Source organism: Pseudopipra pipra, chromosome 5 (genome assembly GCF_036250125.1).
Source record: "Pseudopipra pipra isolate bDixPip1 chromosome 5, bDixPip1.hap1, whole genome shotgun sequence".
NCBI lineage: Eukaryota > Metazoa > Chordata > Aves > Passeriformes > Pipridae > Pseudopipra > Pseudopipra pipra.
In genome coordinates this window covers 46373142-46393294 of record NC_087553.1, presented here as the reverse complement: position 1 = coordinate 46393294, position 20153 = coordinate 46373142, and the positions used below count along the sequence as shown (strand labels likewise).

The following is a 20153-nucleotide window of genomic DNA, read 5'->3' as shown; positions in this document are numbered from 1 at the left end:
AACATAGCTTAATTAGTTCCATGGGCCCTGAGAGGCTTGCTATGTTTCATCATGTTTTCGGTTCTTCAAATGTTTTCAGCTCTTTTATGCAGAATCTTGGCTGCTGGTTTGTTTTTTCTCTGTCATTATTGGGTTTGGGTTTTTTTCCCTCCTTAATTTTTGCTTTAATATCATGCATCTCAGTGAGACCATTTTTCACTTTCTTGACTTAATTGTAGGCAAGAGGTGGAACCTGCTTACCATGTGTTACTTTATTATGTATTCTTTCTTTCTGTGTGCTACTCTTTGATTTGAATTACTTTGTTTGGCTCTTTTATTGTGGTTACAGGGTGCTAATGCACTTCCAGCATATCATAGGAGTCATTCATATCAGAAGAGTTTAGCTTTGATCACGCTTTTCCTGTTATCCTTGTTGATTACTGCTATTTGCATATTAGTTTATTCCCCAGGTTTGTGATCTGTTATTTGGTCTGGTTCCATCCTCTGTCTCTCCAGGATCCTTGTTTGCTTTGCTTTCCTGCTTTGCTTTGCTTTGCTTTGGTGTAAGAGATGTTTCAAAACTAATTGATTTCAAAGGCAAAGGTTTGTTTTACACATTTGCTTTTTTAACTTTGGGCAGTGTGGTAGTTTTAGTCTATGCCTTCCTTGGTGACTAGTTTGTAACCAAGGAAGTGGCCAGATTACTCAGTATTCCCCATGATTTTTACATAAGCCAGGGGTATAGAGAAGAAGGGAGAAGAGGCCTTTGCCCTCTTCCCTTCTGGTGGCTCCGGAGGTGCAAGTTCCCTGCTGTTGGTTCTGCCGTGTGGGGAAGTGGGGCCTAGCGAGGCCTGGTAGGACCCTGGGAGGCGGAAGGTGCCAGCGGTTGTCCAGCGCGATTGTACTGTCCCAAGGAGAGTAGTAAGATATTCTTTTGTTAATTCTTTAGTTGCTAGATATTGACTTTTTGATCGTGTGTATTTTATTTTGGTTTTGTTCCTTTTTCCTCTCCCCTGCCTTCCCTTTCCCTTTTCCTTTTGGAATTCATTGTACATAGTATTTCAACTGTATATAACTGTATATAACATAAATACATTTATTTTCATATAGTTTGTCTAGTTTTTATTTTTCATAGTTTTTTCCCTTAGCTCTTTGCTGGAGTTTTTTTTGTGTTGGGTCTGGGGACTTGGCGGGGAGCCAAGTAAAACTTAGACAGGCAGTTTTAGTTTATTTCATTACAAATGAGTCTTCAATATTCACTAGAGATCATGTGGTGAATTGTTTACTATTAAATACCTGGTTGAAATAGGAAGTACAATAAAATGACAGTGCTTTCACGAATCAGTCCTGAGAAAATCAGGAAAAGAGTACCTTCAGCGTTAAGACTTTGGCAGGGCTAAGTGTGCTTCTACATACAGATGTCGTATTTCTGTCTGTGTGAAAGTTTGCAGTCAGCTTCTAAACTCATACAGTGAGAAGTGCCTAGTTTTTCTAGTGTTTGGGATAGTGAAGGCCATTTAAACTATCTGCTTCTCTCTCCCTTGTAAAACCATACATTCACTACTCTGTTCTGTAGAGTAGTGCTCCTCATTTTGTTAACTGCCTATGAACCTGCACATTGGGTAAATGAGGTGTTGATAAATGGGAAGTAAAGACATATCCAATTACGAATAATAGTGCAAGTTCTTTGTCTGTGGCTGTCGTCTCCCTCTAGACTTCTCCTTGTGGCTGAGTAGATTCATCCATTTGGTCGTATTAACAATTCTCAAGTTAACTTCTACTTCCGCTGCACATGCCTGCTCTGAGGCTCATGCTCCTTCTCTTGGATGTTTCACCTTGGATTGGCTGCCATCCCGTATCAAACTGAGTACCTCCAGAACTGAAATTTCAAGGCTGCCCTTGAAATCATCTCTGCTTCTCTAACCTCCAGCACTGTCAATGACAAGACTTTCTCTCTCCTCTCTTGAAGATGACTTATGAGCCTCTCAGACACCTACTCTTCCAGATCAGACAAAATTTCACTGTCACAACTTCCTGCTGCCTCACCCCTGGTTCTCTTCCTTGGGTCCCATGAGTATATCAAATTCAGAATCCTTGCTTTTCTGTATGAAGTTTCCACTTTTTAATTGGCCATAAACATTTTTCATACCCCTTTTCCTCCTTCCAATGATATTTCTCCATGTGATTATTCATTTAAGTAGAATCTGCTTAATGACAATTTATTTGCTTTCCTTAAGCTCACCTATGGCAGTGACTATTCAGTAGGGTGAAGAGCAAGACGGACCATAAGCACAGCAACAACCATGACCTGCACCCCTTTTCTTTACCTTGTGAAAGAGTATTTCAGCTGCTGCTCCAGCTCAAATCATCCATGGTGTGAATGGGTTGAGTTAATGAGATAGATACAGTCTGATTGAGAAGTTCACAGGTGCTCAGGCTCTACCCTTCCAGAAAGTCATAGACTTAGATCCGTATGTCCCATTATAGATTTTTATATATCCTGAGCAGGTGATGAACAAATGAAGGTCACATCACAACTCCCTCACCTTATTTTCCTCCACAAGGTTTTTTTTTTTTAGGATCTTTATAAAACTGGTTTCTCAGACCTACACATTCATCCTATTCAGGTTGTTCCTGAAAGTTTCCATCCAGAGCTGAAAGCATGTATTCTGCATGAACTGAAGATGCATATAAACTTTTGTACTACCAGTTGCCCTAAGCTAAACTAATCTGTAATGTGGGTTATTGTTCCCTATTTCTGGACATCCTTCCATGTTCTGTGAGTCCTGCAAATCTACAAGGTCTTCCCAGGCCATCAGCATGGTGGTTCTTATAGTTTCTCTGAGTGGCCAATCAAGACATTTTACACCATGGTCCCATATTGTTAATTTTCTTGTATCAGTCTTTAGTGATGCCAGACCACAAATCCTACTGCCTTCCATATATCATTGATGGAGGTAATGAGGACACTGAATCAGTTTTAATTTTTCAGACATGCTTTTTGCATGCATACACTCTCCCTACTTTTTGGGACTGATCACCATTTTAAACATGAAGCTCTATATGACAGCTGGACTTCCACATGGCTTTCTACATCCTAATGGCTTTGTAAGAAAAATAAAAAATACCCAGTGCATTCCACAAAACGAGGTGTGAGAAGAACTTAAATATCTATCTGTGGATGAACAGAGATATATATATGTGTGTGTGTGTGTGTGTGTTTATGCATAAAGCATACATATGTAGTATGTATATGTATAGTGTATATGTACATTTTTATTTATATATGTGTACATACACAGAAACACAAACACAAGGCGAAGAATATATTCAAGAATCTTTAAATAATCCTGTATTATGGATGTAAAGTGACATTTTGAGGCACAAAATGCCAGTTTACTTTTTTAAGTATAAGGTACCCACATGAAATAAAACACAGAGCCATAAATCCTATTATTAGAGAGTTTCACTCTGTGTTTGTCATTTCTACAATTTTGGAGGCTTTTTCCTGATCCAGCGGGATATAATTTCTTAGTGATACAATAATATCTTTCCTCAATTCTTTCTCCTGAAGTATTCTATGTTCATTTTTGCAACTTTAGTTCTGCTGTAATCAGGTAGAAGAAGGAACCTGGTGCCTTTCTCTTTAGAAGACACTCCCAGTGCACACAGTGAAGCTTGGCATTTTTGGAAGCAATGAGAAATCTTTCAAGTGATCTATGTGGGTGTCATCTTTTCTGATGCGACAGTTTAATATTTTTGCGAGAAACAAAGATAGCCTTTTTATGGAGCCAGAGACTAGGCTTGAGAGAGTAATCTCAGTACCAAGGGGAGGTGAACGAGTGATTTCCACCTTTGGCTCACTTATGTTACTAACACCTGAATAAAACATTCTTAATTATTTCTGAAGGTCTCCCTGGACATTTTTCACAATTTGGATGACTCCTACATATATTCAGGTGTTTGAAAAAAATATTTTTTTTTTTAACATGATAAAGGTTTTACATATGTTGTTACTTATTATAATTAAGATGTGGTCATAACATTAAAACAAAATTATCAAAATAATATACTGGTTTGCAAGATATGTTTACTAGAAATATGAGCTGAGAATTTTCCCTGCACAATGAATGCAATTCCTTTCTGGAGAAGTTTTGCGAGACACATTTTGAATTTGCAAATATCAAACATGCTAACATGAGCCCACATCTTTTAGATGCAAATTAAATGTACAGATTTTTTTGAGAAGTGGGGTCTTTATCTTCTCTTTTGGAGAACAGTTTTAAAAAGTAGGTCCCCGGAGAAAGTGAAAGATTTTGGATTTATCATAAGAAAATAGGAAAAAAGAAAAATAAGGAAAAAAGAAAAATGGGGGGAAAAAAATAAAAGGAAATTGGTGTTGGGAATGGGGAAGACTGAGGAGAGCATTTTGACTAGGGTCTTCAATTTGCAATGTAAACTCTGTATTTCAGAGAAAAATTATTAGACTTATCCTCAGAATGAAACATATTAAAAAATTGTGTTTCCTGGTCCTGAGTGTTTCCCATAATGTCATATTGTGCCACTGAAACTGCCACAGTCTTCCTGCTTATCATCCCAGGTTTTTTTGCAAACTGCCGCGTCAGCCGTTTGCAAGATTGAGTCATGAGATATGAAAATTGTTGCTTCATTTCAACAATTTTACTACTTTTCTTTAAATAATAGTGTGGTATAGCATTCCCTGTTGAGTAAGTGCAAAAGATTGCCCTTTGCCCACTTTCTGTATTTTTCTGTACCTGGCAAGCCAGCAAAATCCATGAATTTACCAGTTCTTAATAAATACTCAGCAGTGATATGAAGCAGCAGGGGAGATGCAAAAGGAATAATAATTCTATTAAATGAAAAAGAGTAGGATTAAGTCAGTTCATTTATGTTCAGGAAGGAGAAGGAATATGCTTACATATGATAAAAATAAACTGATGAAATATCTAATATTTATAGAACATTGCTCCGAAGTCATTTCAATGTGAATAGCAAATTACCTTTAATCTTCTCATCTGAGCCAGGCTTACCTTCAAGTCTGCGCTCTCTCCCCATTTCTTTTGTGGGAACTCCTCCCATTTTCTGCTAGAGGGAGAAAGCAGGGAATTAGGGGGTCTCCCAACCCTGGGGCTGGAAATGCATCAATACAAATTACTTATACCCTGGTCTAACTCATTATATTTCTGGAGCTATAGTAGGGAAGCATTCCTTTTCAAAATCCCACTATAAGGGAGAGCTGCATGCTGCCACCATGACCCTGAAAAGTCCCAAGGGCCAAAGAGCAAACACCACTCTCAGGAGATTGCTCAGCTGAGGAGTATTGCACAGCTGCATCGAAGAAGCACTAGACACAATGAAAATATTTACATTTCATCCACAGTTTAACAGTAAAAAATAATATCCCACTCCCTGCCAAGCAGAATCAGACACCATTTGTTTCAATACCAACATTGCTGTTGGGTCATTTTTGGGAAACCAGAAGAACATAGTTCCCTGCAAAATGGTCCAGTCCACAGTTCTTGGTAAAACTGGTGCAGTGATAGAGCAAACCTGTAAGAAGAGGTTGGATATTCAGGATCCATACCTCGCATTGTAGCCATTTACCTCTCTTTTGCCACTATTTCAGATGATGTTTGGATAATACCTAAGCCCCTCTGTCACCAACATAGAAATTTGTCATTTTATATTAAGTTTTTCTCCAAAATGTCCATCTGCTGTTCTACTCATCAAAACACCATTGTTATTTCATCAGGAGAAGGGCTACTTATAGGCACTGGCCACATTTCAGTTCCAGTTTTGGCTTTGGCTAAAACACAGTGCTGACTGGAAGGCGAATGCTCAGTATGGAGTAGTTGCTTTCTGACTTGGGGCCAGCTGCCCTGGCCACACCACTCCACTCTTCACCATGCCCAGCTCATGCCTGTTCAGTGCTGTTCCTTATGCACATCCATGTCCTTCTCTATGCCACCAACTTTCCTTTGTCTTGTCTTGTCTTTTCCATGGTAACAACCTGACATATGCAAAACCTGGTCTTGCTGGGTCTCGTCTGGCATATTCAGAGACTGCCTAATCCCTGCTACAACACTTTCTATGGTGTTTGCATTTGGATTGTTGACATGGTCAAGAACGTGAAGCAATTATCATCATGACAGGTCTCAGTTAAGCCCATGTACTGTTAACTTGATGCTGTTATTTCCTCACCAATGTATACAGAAAGCTTGGATGGGATAGAGACAAACCTGCATAAGGGAGTAGGCATTACCACAGGGATGGCAAAAAAAACCCCTGCACTCTCCTGACAGGAGAGATATTGATATGCCCAACTATGGCACATGGAAATGGAGTCTGCTGCAAACTGAGGTAGTAAATTAAGCTCATCTTTTGGCATCGGGCTAATACACTCCTGAGCAGTGAGGTCAATGACATTTCCCTGCACTGTAGCAGCTATTATGGACTCAACTCATCTCTGCTTTCCAGATCCTAGTGCCTCACTTCAGCTTCCTTATTGTCACATCACTGCTGGTCTCTTTGAGGAACAAAAGATGGGAATTATTCACTTTTCTGTTAAATTAAGACAACAAGAGAAATATTCACTCTCTGCAACTACCTGAAAGGAGATTGGAGGAAGGTGGGGGTCAGTCTCTTCTCCCAGGCAACCAGCAGTAGGACAAAAGTCTTAAGCTGTGCCAAGAGAGTTTTAGGTTAGACATTAAGAAAAAATTCTTTACAAAGAGCGTGATCAGACATTGGAATGGGCTGCCCAGGGAGGTGGTGGAGTCCTTGGAGGTATTTAAGAAGAGACTAGATGTGCCACTTAGTGCTGTGGTCCAGTTGACAAGGTGGTGTTGGGTCATAGTTGGACTTGATGATCTCAGAGGTCTTTTCCAACCTAGTTGATTCTGTGATTCTGATTCTGTGATATCTGTGATGAAACACGAAAATTGTCCATTCATATACAGTTATGTTCAGGACCCATCGCTTGTTGTGTTTAGATAGTAGGTTGCATCTTTCCTCTAATTTCACTTTTTCAATTGCTTCACTCTCTGTCATAGTCTCTCATGGATCACCATTCGTACATTTCCATGCTGCATTTCCCTGTTCTGCAAACAGCTTGCTAAATGGAGGGTATGAGTCCAGCACCCTGCTGGGCACTTCCATTGCTGACACCTGAAGTTGCCAGGGCTGAGCTCCTGGGAGGCTACCAGGAACCTGCTACTACCTGCCTGCTCCGTGTTCAGGTGGACTGGAATTACATCAAACAGGCAGGAAATCCCCCTGGACTCTGCTTGCCAGCTGTCTAAAACTCCTTCCGTTAGGCTGCATTGCTGACTTACAATGCTGAGTAAGGTGTGGGAATAGATGGGGCTGACCCGTGGCAAGGGCAATTCACTCTTTCATTCAGAGATGAGGAAGACAAAATGCAGAACACAGCATGCTGCCTATATACACTCCTGGAATGTATAATTTGTCAAAATAATGTTCTTTTAATACCTGATTAGACTTTCTTGCCAGCCTGAGGCACTAGTATTTCTTATGGTTAATCAGGATCCCTGGTGCCAGAGTAAGCACTCCTGTGCAGCAGCCCCACTCTTCCGTTTCAGTGAGGTAATGAAAAAGCAGCCTGATTTTAAGTCAGTTATTTTTACAGGATATCCATGGTACCTTCTGGAAGAAAAGTGTGAGATAGTAAGTGTGTTATGCTATGATTTTAGAGGTTACTTAAACACCCTATGGAGGTGCTTTACAGAAAAATCTGTGTCAGTAGCTAAGTAAATAATGTATAAGGAACAGATATAAATTTGGGTTGCAGTGAAGAAGGAAAAGTTGGAAAAGAGAGTGAAACAATGCAGCGCCACTTTGATTCAGTCTTCTGCAGTCAAAAAAAAAGTACAGGTTTTAGATACACATTCAGTAATTTAAGTCTGCTGACCTTTAATTCTCACTTAGAACGTATGAAACAATGTGAAATCCATATTTCAGGTAAATATGTGACCTTGTACCAGAGTCAACTTGTTAAGCTAGAGATAGAGAGGATGTGTCAAGGGATAGTCTGTTAAATAAAGCTATGGTATGAAGGACATTCTCTTCAATACAAATATTTCACCTCTTGATATTTACTGTGCAGGTTGTGGCTGTGAAATCCTTCCCTTTGTGCATGGACTTTTTTAGCTGTTCCCATTTTCATTTTTCTGTGTGCTCCTATTAAAATTCACATCACACCATAGTTCAGTTCTATTAAAAAAAAAATCCCACTATATTCTTTCTCTGATACATTCCTGTGCACAGTTTTGGTAGCACTTATCTCACCTCCATTGATATTGTTAAAGTTTCATACCAAGCCTTCACACTGTTCTGCTTTTGTGTAATCTTTATAGTAATAGAGCTAATTCAATAATATTCACATTGCCAAGTGAAGAAGCCCATAATGTAAAACTCAATTACCTTTTCTATTCCTTTTCTCAGTTGCTCTTCTGCTGTGCTTACTCTTTTATCTTTTTCACTGTAAACAGGTAGCTTATTTAAATTTAATAGACACCACTGCCTTCCTCGTTTCCTTTTTTTTTCCTTTGAACCTTCTAGACACTCTCATGAGATGTTCATTCACCTTTGTGTAATACCATAGTAATAATAATATGGGAAAAAAATTAACGATTGCATGCAAGCTATACTAAAGGCCTAATGAACACTTTGTTTTTAAAGAATGTCACTTGGATTCCTAACTGCACTTTGGTAAATTATACAAATTAAATATTCATTACTTTGTACTTCATTAGTTCACATTTGGAACACTTTTTCTTCATTATAATAGCCTGGGGTAAAGGTTTTTTAATATGGTTTATTCTGTTATTTTTCAGAAAATCTTTAGTTAAAATGTTAGAGGAAAGTTGTATTTATTCCACAACAGAACAGAACATCCATATATTCCAGAGACTGAGAATTTTCTCCCACAAGAATATTATGTAGGTTCAGAAATTGTTCAGACTTCTTATTTCAATAACCAAAGTAACTAAATATTTAAACTGATTCTTGCAGTAAGTTTTCTTACTGATCATATCCCCACTCAGAAAGAATTACAATTTCATCAGCATGAGCAATGCCTGTGAAGCACAAAGCATGTGTTCTTGCACAAAGCACTGTTGCCTTGCATTGCTCGCAGTCAATGCTGCCTGTGTCTCTTCAGGGGGTTTATTTGGTACAGGAGGCAGATGCTGCTCACCAGCCTTGAGAAAGTGGAAGGAGTTACAAGGAGGATGGCAGCTGGGGGTTCAGTTACCCTGGTTCCCCCTGAGATAAGGTGGCCATGAGATTGCCTCTGCCCCACAAGACCCTGGCCAGTGCAGAGAAGTTCTTGCAGCTATTTGAAACATTGGAAGGATGTTAGCTGAATGAAATCCCTTAAAATGTTTAGTGCCTCTGATTTGCTTTCCTCACATGTTCCTTCATCCTCAGACATGGTATCTGGGGATACAGTCCATCTCCAGAAAGTCTCCTCACAAGCTGTGCAACACTTTAAAACAGAAAAGCATTTTTTATTTTGATTGTTTATGGGCATTAAGCCATGTCAAACCTTGTTGTTCAGATCTGAAACTAGGGAAGCTGGCAATTTCAGCTGAATTTCAGATGCATTGGAGGGGGGGGATTCATTAAAATAAAATCTTACAAGAGCTTGGGTTTAGCTTGTTGGTTTTCAGTGAGCACACAGTTGTTAGATGTAAAGGAGAGATCCCTGACCTGGTGATAAGTAACTACATAAAGAGAAATAATTTGCTTTGTAGCTCAGCTGTCATATTGCTCCTTGCCAGGAGAAATAGTCTTTTAATTCTCTTTGCAAGTAGCCCTCAGCAACAGAATGTGTTTGTGTGAATGATGGGATGAAGTGAGTGTGTTGGCCTACCCATACATTATCCTTATCCATTGATAGGGCTGTGGAGTACTGAGCTGCACATGTTGAATGCTTAAGACCCAATGTAGGGTCAAGTGTGAAGCCGAGCTTTACAAAACTTCACAAATGCAGGGTTGAAAACCATGGTCCATGTGACTTCACTGAGGTTACCCAGGGAACCCATAGAAGAACTATGAAGAATTACTGTCTTATGATTCCTCTTCTTCTCCATCAATAGCAATTTTTTATCTGCTCTTCTGCTAAAACACTTTGTTGAAATAAAGTGTGATGGTTTTAGTTGCTGCTGTAGGATGCAGGAATATCCCTGTGTTTAAATGAGACTGTGACCACTTTAGGTCCTCATCCTTCCCCAGCCAGCAGGTACTGTGCACATTTTGGCAAGCCAGCTATTCTTGTTGTGCCTCTGGCAGTACAAGTGGAAAACTGGAGAGAGAATAGGACACTGCTGAAAAGAAACAGGTGCATCTGTACTAGGTTAATAAATCAGAAACAGGCAAACATTAAATCTGAACAGTGTCCAGCTCTCTGTGTGCCTGCATTTTGCTGCATACTAATTTTCTCTTTTTTCTTTTTTTTTTTGTGAGAACTACATCAAACATAAATCAAGTTCTATCTCAGAGACTGCATGAAAATCAAATCATGCATGGATCTTGTTTTATTTGCTGAGAACAGGCATCTCCAGACTATGTTTAGAGCTTCTAGGGGATGCAACTGAAGAGGTATAAATTAAGGTAAGACGCTGTGTTACTAGTCACTGTTTCTTATACAGGTAGTTGTATTAAGAGCAATAAACAAGCACCACTTGAAAAGGTTAAGGCAATAGCCAGGAATGGATCAAAAGTGCGGCATTCTTGGCCATTGCATGTTTTATTAAGCAGCTACATGGTCCACCGGATAGTTATTTCCAATTTAGCTGGACAGGTTGCTTTGTTATGAGACAGCCCATGAAAGTCATGTAGTCCATAGCTTCTTTAGCTTCTTGCAAAAGGCTCCTTTTAAAAGTTGTGTTGCTGTATTGTTGGTGTCCTTTCACATTGTGCACACACATGCAGACCTGAAGCCTAGGCAGAACTCCCTCGCTAGTCAGGGGATTCAGTTCCTCATTCCCTGTGTCCTCTGCTTCAATGGACTGTAGCACTGGTTTGTTCCTGGTTGCCTTTTCCTAAACCTTTCACCCTTGGGGCCGATGTCTCATTCACTGACAAACTTCAGAGTAATTCCCTCCAAAATATGTCCATATTAGTCCCCAGTTCAGTGTTGCCTATCAGTTCGCATTTGTACACATCTGTGTGTGCTTGTCGGGGTGAGAACTCTGGCACACATTATCCTCTGATCTGTGTCCAAGTTTGCCTCTCAACAGACCTATGTAGTTTGTTCTGATTCAGAGGCTGTGGATTAATTTCCAGGCATACAGTGCAGTAACTAAGGGATTTTGGTCCCTTTGATTGAGTCAACAAAGCTGGCCATATGGACATACTCTGGAACTACAGTTTTTTACTTCAGGAAGATATGAAAAAAGCAACCATAGGCAGTGGCCGACATCTACACACAGAATTTGCCCAGGGTTCTAAAACATGCTTCTTAACTGAGCTCCTCTTCCAGTGACTGAAGAGCAGTCCTTCTCTCTTGCTTCAGCCAGCCCTTCAACCCATATAATGAGTCCTGAGGAGTCCTGGCCTTGTTCTCCTGAAGGTCTTTGGGGAGGACATTCACCTGAAGTGAGAAGATGGCTCACTTTAACTCCATTGGTGCCAAAGGACTCATCAACATCACAGTATATTGAACATAGTCAGATTTTCCCAAAAAACAGTGACTAGTTATGAACTTCAACACTTATGAAGATGGCTTCACTAGTGGAAGTAAGAGGATTGTATGTTTAATGCAGGAAACACATAGAAACTATATTTCTTAACGTAGTTTGCAATGTGTAAATAAGAACATCTGATGATACAAACATTAACATACAAAATAATATCTTCTTGTCACGGTTTGAGACTTTTAAAAAATCCAATTTCCAAATTTCCAAGCCCCCTCCCACAATTTGCTTCAGTGTGATAGAGTTTTTCCAGACATAACACATCTACTAGCATGTGTTATCAAATTTACTAGCAATTATATCAAATTTATTGCTACACAATAAATATTATAATACATTATATACAACAATTCTAACTATCTCTCCTATGGTAAAGCAATATATTTACATTAGATCAAGTCCCTCCTTTCCCTCCAATAAAAGTTCAGAAGGAAAGAAGAAAAGGTCTTTTCCACTCTCAGGGCAGCAGTGTCTGTCCTCTTCAAGGCAGCAGTCGTAGCTGGAGTTGTCACAGCTGGAAAATCTCTCTCTCTCTCTTTACTACAACACAGGGGTTTTTGCTCACCCCTATTGGCCCTTCAGCTCCAACCGAAGGTCTCATCTATGGGCCTCGAGAGAAACAGCTTGTTATCGCCACAGTCAACATTCACTTCTGGCCATCCTGGTCCAGCTCCAGGACATCTCTGCATTTCAGAACTCCCTTCAAATGGAAGTCCATCCCCTCCTTCCAAAAGGGGTCTCAAGGGTTTGGGGAAATAAAGCCAAGTCTCACCCCAAACAGTCTCTACTAAGCTTAGTCCTCTCTCTCTCTCCATCGGACAGCTCTGTGTCTCTCAGCTTGGCTCCATGCCATCTTTGCTGCTTCCCTCTTATCTTCTTGGCTTTCAGCCACAGCTCTCTACTCAGTGCTACTTATGCTGCCACTTCATTGTCTCTGGCTGTCTACTCACAGCAAAGAAACTTCCCCCAGCTTTCTTGGCCACAGTACTCGGCCCAGTTTAACACTGTTCCAAGTTTCCACAACCCCAGCCGGGGGCTGGGGGGCCTTGGCCCCCAGCGGAGCTCCCTGGCCCCTCTCTCCTTGTGGTCTCAAAACATGGCTACCTCTCTTCCAACTACGTAATCTCTTCTTTTCTGGCCTGTTGTGATATGTTTAATTTTGCAGGGGTGCTGATTGGTTCAACACCAAAAACACCACCCCCTGGAGTTATCCATTTTCTAACTCCAGGGGAAACCCCTTTTTAATCCACGATGCTTCTACAAGGCCCTTACATAGCTTGAGGCAAAACTCAGGATGGTTAACAATCCCCTTGCGTGTGTTATCCAACAAGAAGACCTGTGTTCATTAAGTATTTTTATTATTAGTTGAGATTGCCTACACTCTAGAATACAGCTGTAATTGACAGCTAAAGTTGTGATTCCTATTGCATTCTCTCCAAATAAAACAAAATCCTAAAATAATATAATACTGTAGCTATATCTAATCACAACCATGCAGAGCAATAGGAATTCTGTGCTTATTTCACTATGCTTTTAACATGTTTGAAAATGGTGTGACCTAGGACAGATCTTGTACTTCATCATGAGTGTGCAGGGGAGATGGGAATAATGGCATGGCACCATGAGCTGGTTTATAGCCATCTCATTGGTGATGCCTCGTTTTACTGAAACGGAACAGAGCATCCTGGCTCCCTGCATATAACTTTTCCTTGAAGAATGTTAATGGTTTCTTGTTCTGTTTCAGGTCGTTCTCAGACCCCAGTAACAATCAGCTCTGATATTCTGTGTGGTAAATGAGAAGGAGATAGGAGAGAAGAAATTCACCTACCCAGGGCAAATGTTATGCAGGAGAGTCACAGAGTTGGAGGAGAAGAAAAATACTTTAAAAAAAACCAAAAACAAAAACAAAAAAAAAAAAAAAAAAAAAAAACAAACAAAAACCAGCAAAAAAATCATCTAAAAATGACCTATGATATTTGATGTGGGGTAGTACAGGAGGATAAAAACTAGAGACAGAGGGGTGAAGCCCATAAAGGATTTAGGATTGGCAGCAGGCTAAATACTGGCCCCCAGGCTACATTCCCATATGATGCTGACGGGTCTCACCTCTCCACAGGCAACCAACATGTGGCTGAGTATTACTGGCATTCAGAAAATATAAAACAATGTGTAGGGACTTGTCTAAGTTGACCAATAGGTGTGCCAAAGACAAGATGCCTCTTAACCCTGACCTTCTCTGAGGTGCAGGTGCTTTGGAGTGGACATCAGGGAAATGCCTCTGGGCTCTGCTGAGCCTTATCCTTGAACATACTCCTGTGCCAGCCTTGTCCTACAAAATCCAGGTGAAGGGTTATGCAATAGCTCAGCTCTTGGACCCATCCAGAAGAAAAGTGTAAGATCAGATTGCAATTTCTCTGTTGTAGAATGGAAATGCAGATACTAATCTGCAAAGTTGTAAATACTGTACTGCAATTAGTATGTCTTTCTGCACTCATTGAGATGCTTTAAGGTTAAATTTTTCTTTGTTTCCTGAGCCTATGACAACTACTTAAAATACTAACAGTTCAGTTTTACTATTAAAACACAGAACAAACAATATGTATTTTTCTACATTTGCAAGCCCTTCTGACTAGGAGTCTTGTAAAGTAATGATGAATCTCCCCAATTTTTTAATTTCTCTTCACTCCTGCAAAAAATTCTCACAGGTATAAATTAGATGAGGCCAGGGACACATTTGTAATATTGTATCTTTTCCTGGTAACAATAGGAAATCAGAGAAGTCCCTCAAGCGGAGTGCATTAAAGGTGGCAGAACAAAGATCTTGAAGAGACCTCATCAAACACAGACAATATTCAGCATTAATTCAGTGTCCATGCAGATGGACAGGAAATAAGGCCTGAGCGACAACTTTATTTGGTAAGTCATACACTGATGAAAATTTTATGAAATGATGCAACATATGTGCAAAACAGTGGGGCTTTTCATTAGCAATGCTTGATTAAGATACAGTGAAAATGTAATTTTCATTAGCTATTTGTCAATAAAAGGCATGAAAAATAATTGAGATTAAAACCTTGCTCTGCATAATTCTGCCTTTGTGTTTGCAGAAGAACCCTTATCACAATACCTTTTAATAATATGGAACACCTATTGCAGCATTTGTTTTGTCCCATTATGCTGGGAATACTAATTGTTCTCTTCATTTTGCCTTCAGCCAAAGCTCCCATTTGTGATGTGGAGCATTATCTTTTCCAGTATTCTTACATCAGTGGTGTCTATGAAACATCTGGCAGTTCCATTGCTGTGGACACTATTTTAGCCAAAGGTGCATTTTCACATGCAGACTCTCAATTGCTTTCATAAAAGCTGGCATGTGTGCAATGGCTTGTGTCCCATGAAAGGACATTTGTATTGTACCTTATGCTGAATTAAAACCAGCAGAGAGAGTCAGAGATAAAAAAGGTGAGGAGAGTGCACAGCCCTAGGGCGCTATAATGAGTATCATTCTCATGGAAAATGTCATTACTGCTGGCATTTGAGATTGAAAATAGGAAAAGTTATAATAAACCTCTCTCATAATAATAGTAATAACAATCCTTTAGAATAATTTTTAAATTAACCTTATTAGTAAATTCATTTAGGTTTAGTTATTTCCCTGATTCCCAGCAGAGGAATTCTTTAGAGGGCTAATGCCAGCAATGTGTTTCCTCCTTTTCTGACAGCTTTCCTTGAACTCTACATGGAAATCAATTTACCTCCACATTCTTCATAAAGGTGGCAGCTTCTACATAGAAATACTCCTTTAAACAGAAGCCAATTAAAGGGCTGGCAAACTGTTTTCAGAAAAGAAAGCTGCCTGTTCCAAAGCACTGAATACCAGAGCCAACTACAGAAGAAAAACCAAAAAACAATTTTGTTTTTCCAATTTAAAAGCAAAACCATCCTGGTGCAAGATGCTTCTAAGTGACATGGGGCTAAAGGAAGACACCATAGTTAAATACAGAATAATAATTTTTCTTGGCTTTCTGTAGTAGCACACAATTATCTGTGAGTAATGCTACAAAACAACCAGTGAGCAGGGCACTTAATAAAACCCAAACAACTGTCACATGTAGGTTATAAGGTTATTTCTCAAACATAAATAAACTGGAAATCCATCCGATGGATGGAATTTGAGAAAGTGTTATGAAGTTTACCACAAAATAAAAAATGAGTTTCACATGCTATTTTATTTCTCAAGGGCATTTTGCTAAACATATGCATATATTGTCACAGTTTACCCACAAAAAAAAAGAAATTGGTATCACAGGGATTTTAAAGATGAAGTGTTCTTTAATTGCATGGTATATTATTTTTTTATTATATAATCACAACAAAAATGTACAGTTATGCAATGATGCAGCTCATGGTGCATTTGATAGCTTTTTCCTGATTCAAAATAGTGTAGGTAAATTTTATCATTGCCTCATAGAATATAAAACTGAAACACAAAATTCAGTGTCAAAGGCCATAATGATTTACTGGTTCCCTAAGTGAAGCATCCAAATCCAAGTCCAGTGCAGCAAGTGAGTAGCTGGGCTTCAAATATAATACTCTCCTGCAGATCAGCATTTGGCTGCCGCCCTTTGTGCTTTTTGAGCTCAGCAGAGGCTGCAGTTGTTCAGCATCTCTGAAAACCAACATTTCCTGATTCACATTTTAGGCACTCAAATTCAAGCCTCTTGTTTTAAATTAGACTCTTAAAATTTCCTGGAGGGGATGTCTGAATGAGTCAGGAGCAGCAAGCCCACTACTTTAACCACTGACCAAGGGCATGCAGAATAGCCCTTGTGCCGAGGGTCCCTCGGTATTGGTTTTCCCAGGGGCTGCCCTAACTTCCGGGGACCTACATCCTAATGGCACTGTCCTGATGGTATCTGCCACAATTCAGCTGCACATATGAAGTCAACTTTTCACCAAACACTTTGGCTTCCTATTTACGCTGGACTGGCACGGGGAAGTGTTGCCTCTATTCACGATAAAGGCAAATATAGCCTGGGGCCTGTCTATCTGAGATTCCGCTTTTCACCTCATTTTATTAAATTGCACCGAAGTAAGTCACTAGGGCACCTTTGGTGAATCTAAAAATAAATGAAATAAAAATTGCTTTTGAGAAGGCTATTAGAATGCCAGCCATGCATAGGTCTGTCCCTGAATACTATGTGGCATGAAGTTATGCAGCACTGATTTGAATCTTCTCAGAGACAAGATAGGGAAACCACCTTAACAGATGGCACTTGTGCAGCCCAGAATAACCAGGCTGCCTCTGGTACAGGTCTGCTGGTCTCTCCTCCCTGTGCTCCTCACAGAGGGTCACTGTGAACACTGCTGTATCACATCTCACTGTAACATGTCATTTTGACACTGTACAGAATTCAATAAAGCAAAAGGTCTGATGGGCCCACCAGATACCCTAAAAATGGTAAATGACAGAGGGAGGGAGGAGTCTTAATTTTCACTGCCCACAAGCTCCTGTTTATACAGCTGCAAAGGAAAAACAGAAGTCCATAGGAAAGCTGATTTCCTAATAAGATGAGAAAGTACAATGTTACAGAACCTTCCAAGCATTCTTTCAGTGTGCCATGTATATCTTTAGGAGTGCAAGCAATAGAAAAAGAAGGAGACAAAAGGGGGTTCAAGGAGGAGGAGAAAGAGACCCACCTCTGCAATTCTCTAGGCCCTCCACCTTGCCACAGATGCTTTGCGCTCCACACCATTGATACCTGTAAAACCCTGGAGCTGAAATCCAAGAATGAATAATAAGGACTTTTTCAGCACTATACCATTTCAGACACCCACATACAATGCACATTGTGAATGATTGCCAGGATCAATGAAGAGATCTTGCCATGGCCTCCACAACCAACAGGGTAGAACAGGAACTTCCTGTGCCCTTGGGAGCTCCCGTCTTGATTAAACATCTGAGAAATTTCCCAAAAGACTACTACACTCAATCAATATGACATTGCTTCAACTAATGAAAGTCTTTTAGCATTCAACATTGTTTGAATGTTAAAAGATTAGAGAGGGCAGGTTAGTTCAGATACTGAACTACATTTTAAATTACATAATTGTCTAGTAACATCACTGTATATATTAGAACACCTATTTTCAATGGAAAACTCCAATGTTCTTGAAATTCTATTTTGAAAGCTGTAAAAACTGATTATTTTAGTATTTTGAAGTATTTTGAAAGCTTAAACAAGCTTTCAGGCTTGCTAACGTCAGTCAAACTCAATTGCATATTCTTTAACATAGAAAAATAAATTAATACATCATGTAATTATTACTGACACCTAAAAATCTTGAAGTTAAGGCATAACTACTTACACGACTGTATTTATTGCGAGATTGTGGATATTTCATTGTCAGTAAAATATTTTTCTATCATATGAAATATGTATATTTCATTATATAAAACAAATTTCTAAAGGAAATTTGATAAAGGCAAAGTAATTAATAAATTTTCTAGTCTTTGCTTTCCTTTTTTAGATTACAAAAAATCTTACCTGAGGTTTTGTTACTGTACTAACTGTTCACATATTTAATGTTTGTATTTTATTTTCCTTGTGTGACAATTAAAATGTTGTGGCTTACAGGAATGTGTTAGATATACTGGTAAGACGCTGCCAAATATTTTCACAAAAATCTCATGTAAAGCTCTAATGTGTAAAATTCTTCTTATATTGTCGCCTAGCACAGTAACATTTACAAATGCATTTTAATCCAAGTCCCCCACAACTAATCTTAAATTTGAAATTAGTAGGTTATGTCATTGACTGAGGTACTATATTTTTACCAAACTATGAGGGACTAACTTTTTTGGAGTAAAAGCTTAAAAGGTCTTAAGAATTAAGTTTGAGTTTGGGGTTTTTTTTGTTTTGGAGTGGGGTGTTCTTAAGGAAAAGAAAATTAACAGAGAGAAGATGATGCTGAGCCCAGTTTTTGCAGCTAAAGTGGGTATTGGCATAGGAAGGCCATTTCCTATCACAGTGTTTATATTACAGAATCACAGAATGGGTCAGGTTGAGAGGGATCACAGTGGATCATCTGGTCCAACCTCCCTGCTCAAGCAGGGTCATCCTTGAGCACCTGGCACAGAATTGCATCCAGACGGCTCTTGAATATCTCCGGTGAGGGAGACTCCACAACTTCTATGGGGAACCTGTTCCGGTGCCTGGTCACTGCACAGTAAAGAAATTCTTCCTCATATTCAGATGGAATTTCCCATTCATCAGGTTCTGCCTGTTGCCTAATAAGTCTAATAAGACTGACACAGGTAAAAAAAGGTGAACTTTATCCTAAAATCATTAGATCTGCATTTAAATTTCAGGAATTTTTCAGATAAGATTGAGAACCAAGAATAGTTGGGGTTATGCCTTATTTTTCAGCTGTATCCATTCTGTACAGTAAGTTTTATTTCTCTTTTTTTTTTTTATGCAAAATGCATATTTTAGAATGTAAAAAAAAAAAAAGGGGGAGAAAATATTTTCCATATTTATACTACATGCTGTAACTCATGGACTCCCAGCATTTTGTATCTCAGCTTCCGCCTCTAAACATGTTCTGAGATAAAATACCAGACATGAATCAGATTGAGATCCAGGTCTACTTTACATATTTGGAAGAACTGTAGAGAAAAGGCTGGGAGTTGAAGGGCACATCTGACAACTCTTTTGGGGAAGCTCCCTGGAGAGGTGGAGGAAAAGGAAGAGGAAAACTCTTAGATGTTCAAATCAAAGGGATTTTTCTGCCTGAAATAAAGTAAATGTAAGCATACAGATTATTTTCATGAATTAAAATGGTTAGAGTATCAACCGCAAGCAGACTTGATTTGATCAAGAGATCACTGAATTCAAACTTTTTTGGCCCTTACATCAAATGAACCACAAAGAAGAAGCAGTACCTTTTCCCTAATTACGGTTACAGAATAACTTGAACACAATTTTTTGTAGAACAGTGTCAGCTATAACTTACCACATACAAAAAAAGGTGTTCTCTAAAAAATAATGCAAGTCTATGTCAGGGAATTGTACAGATCACACCTTGGCTGTCAGCCTAGATATGATCTATAGATATATCAAATTCTTCTCATGGGGAAGTATTTTATGTCATGTCAAATTTTGCCTGGCCTTGTACAAGGATACAAGTCAATGCAAGAAGCATTGCACTCTGAATTTGATTTCTTTTATGGAGCTAGGTAAAAGACTATCTTACCAATAAACAGCACTTCCCAGCTGTCTTGGACCCTGTAAGACCATTCATTGCTGGTCTAACAACCTCATGTTTGTTCTGCACTACATTCTTGCTGGACTTTCAGTCAGAGTGTCTCTCCAAGTCCTTGAAAACTGCAGTAAGCATGAACCACGAATGTTTAACAATGAATACTGTAAA

General features: G+C 39.2%; 1 long non-coding RNA gene across 7 annotated transcripts in view; it reads left to right on the top strand.

The window, feature by feature from the left end:
* The first annotated feature begins 627 nt into the window (after positions 1 to 627).
* Positions 628 to 20153, top strand: part of LOC135414758 (uncharacterized) — a 37633-nt gene continuing 18107 nt past the window's right edge. The window contains exons 1-6 of one of the 7 annotated variants that reach the window (XR_010430815.1): positions 634 to 900; positions 10489 to 10635; positions 13968 to 14112; positions 14488 to 14636; positions 14935 to 15045; positions 15443 to 15946. This is a non-coding gene — a long non-coding RNA (uncharacterized LOC135414758). Of the gene's footprint in view, positions 901 to 10488; positions 10636 to 13967; positions 14113 to 14487; positions 14637 to 14934; positions 15046 to 15442; positions 15947 to 18766; positions 19039 to 20153 lie in introns of those variants that run through there. The other 6 variants (XR_010430812.1, XR_010430818.1, XR_010430816.1 and 3 more) reach the window with 6 other exon arrangements.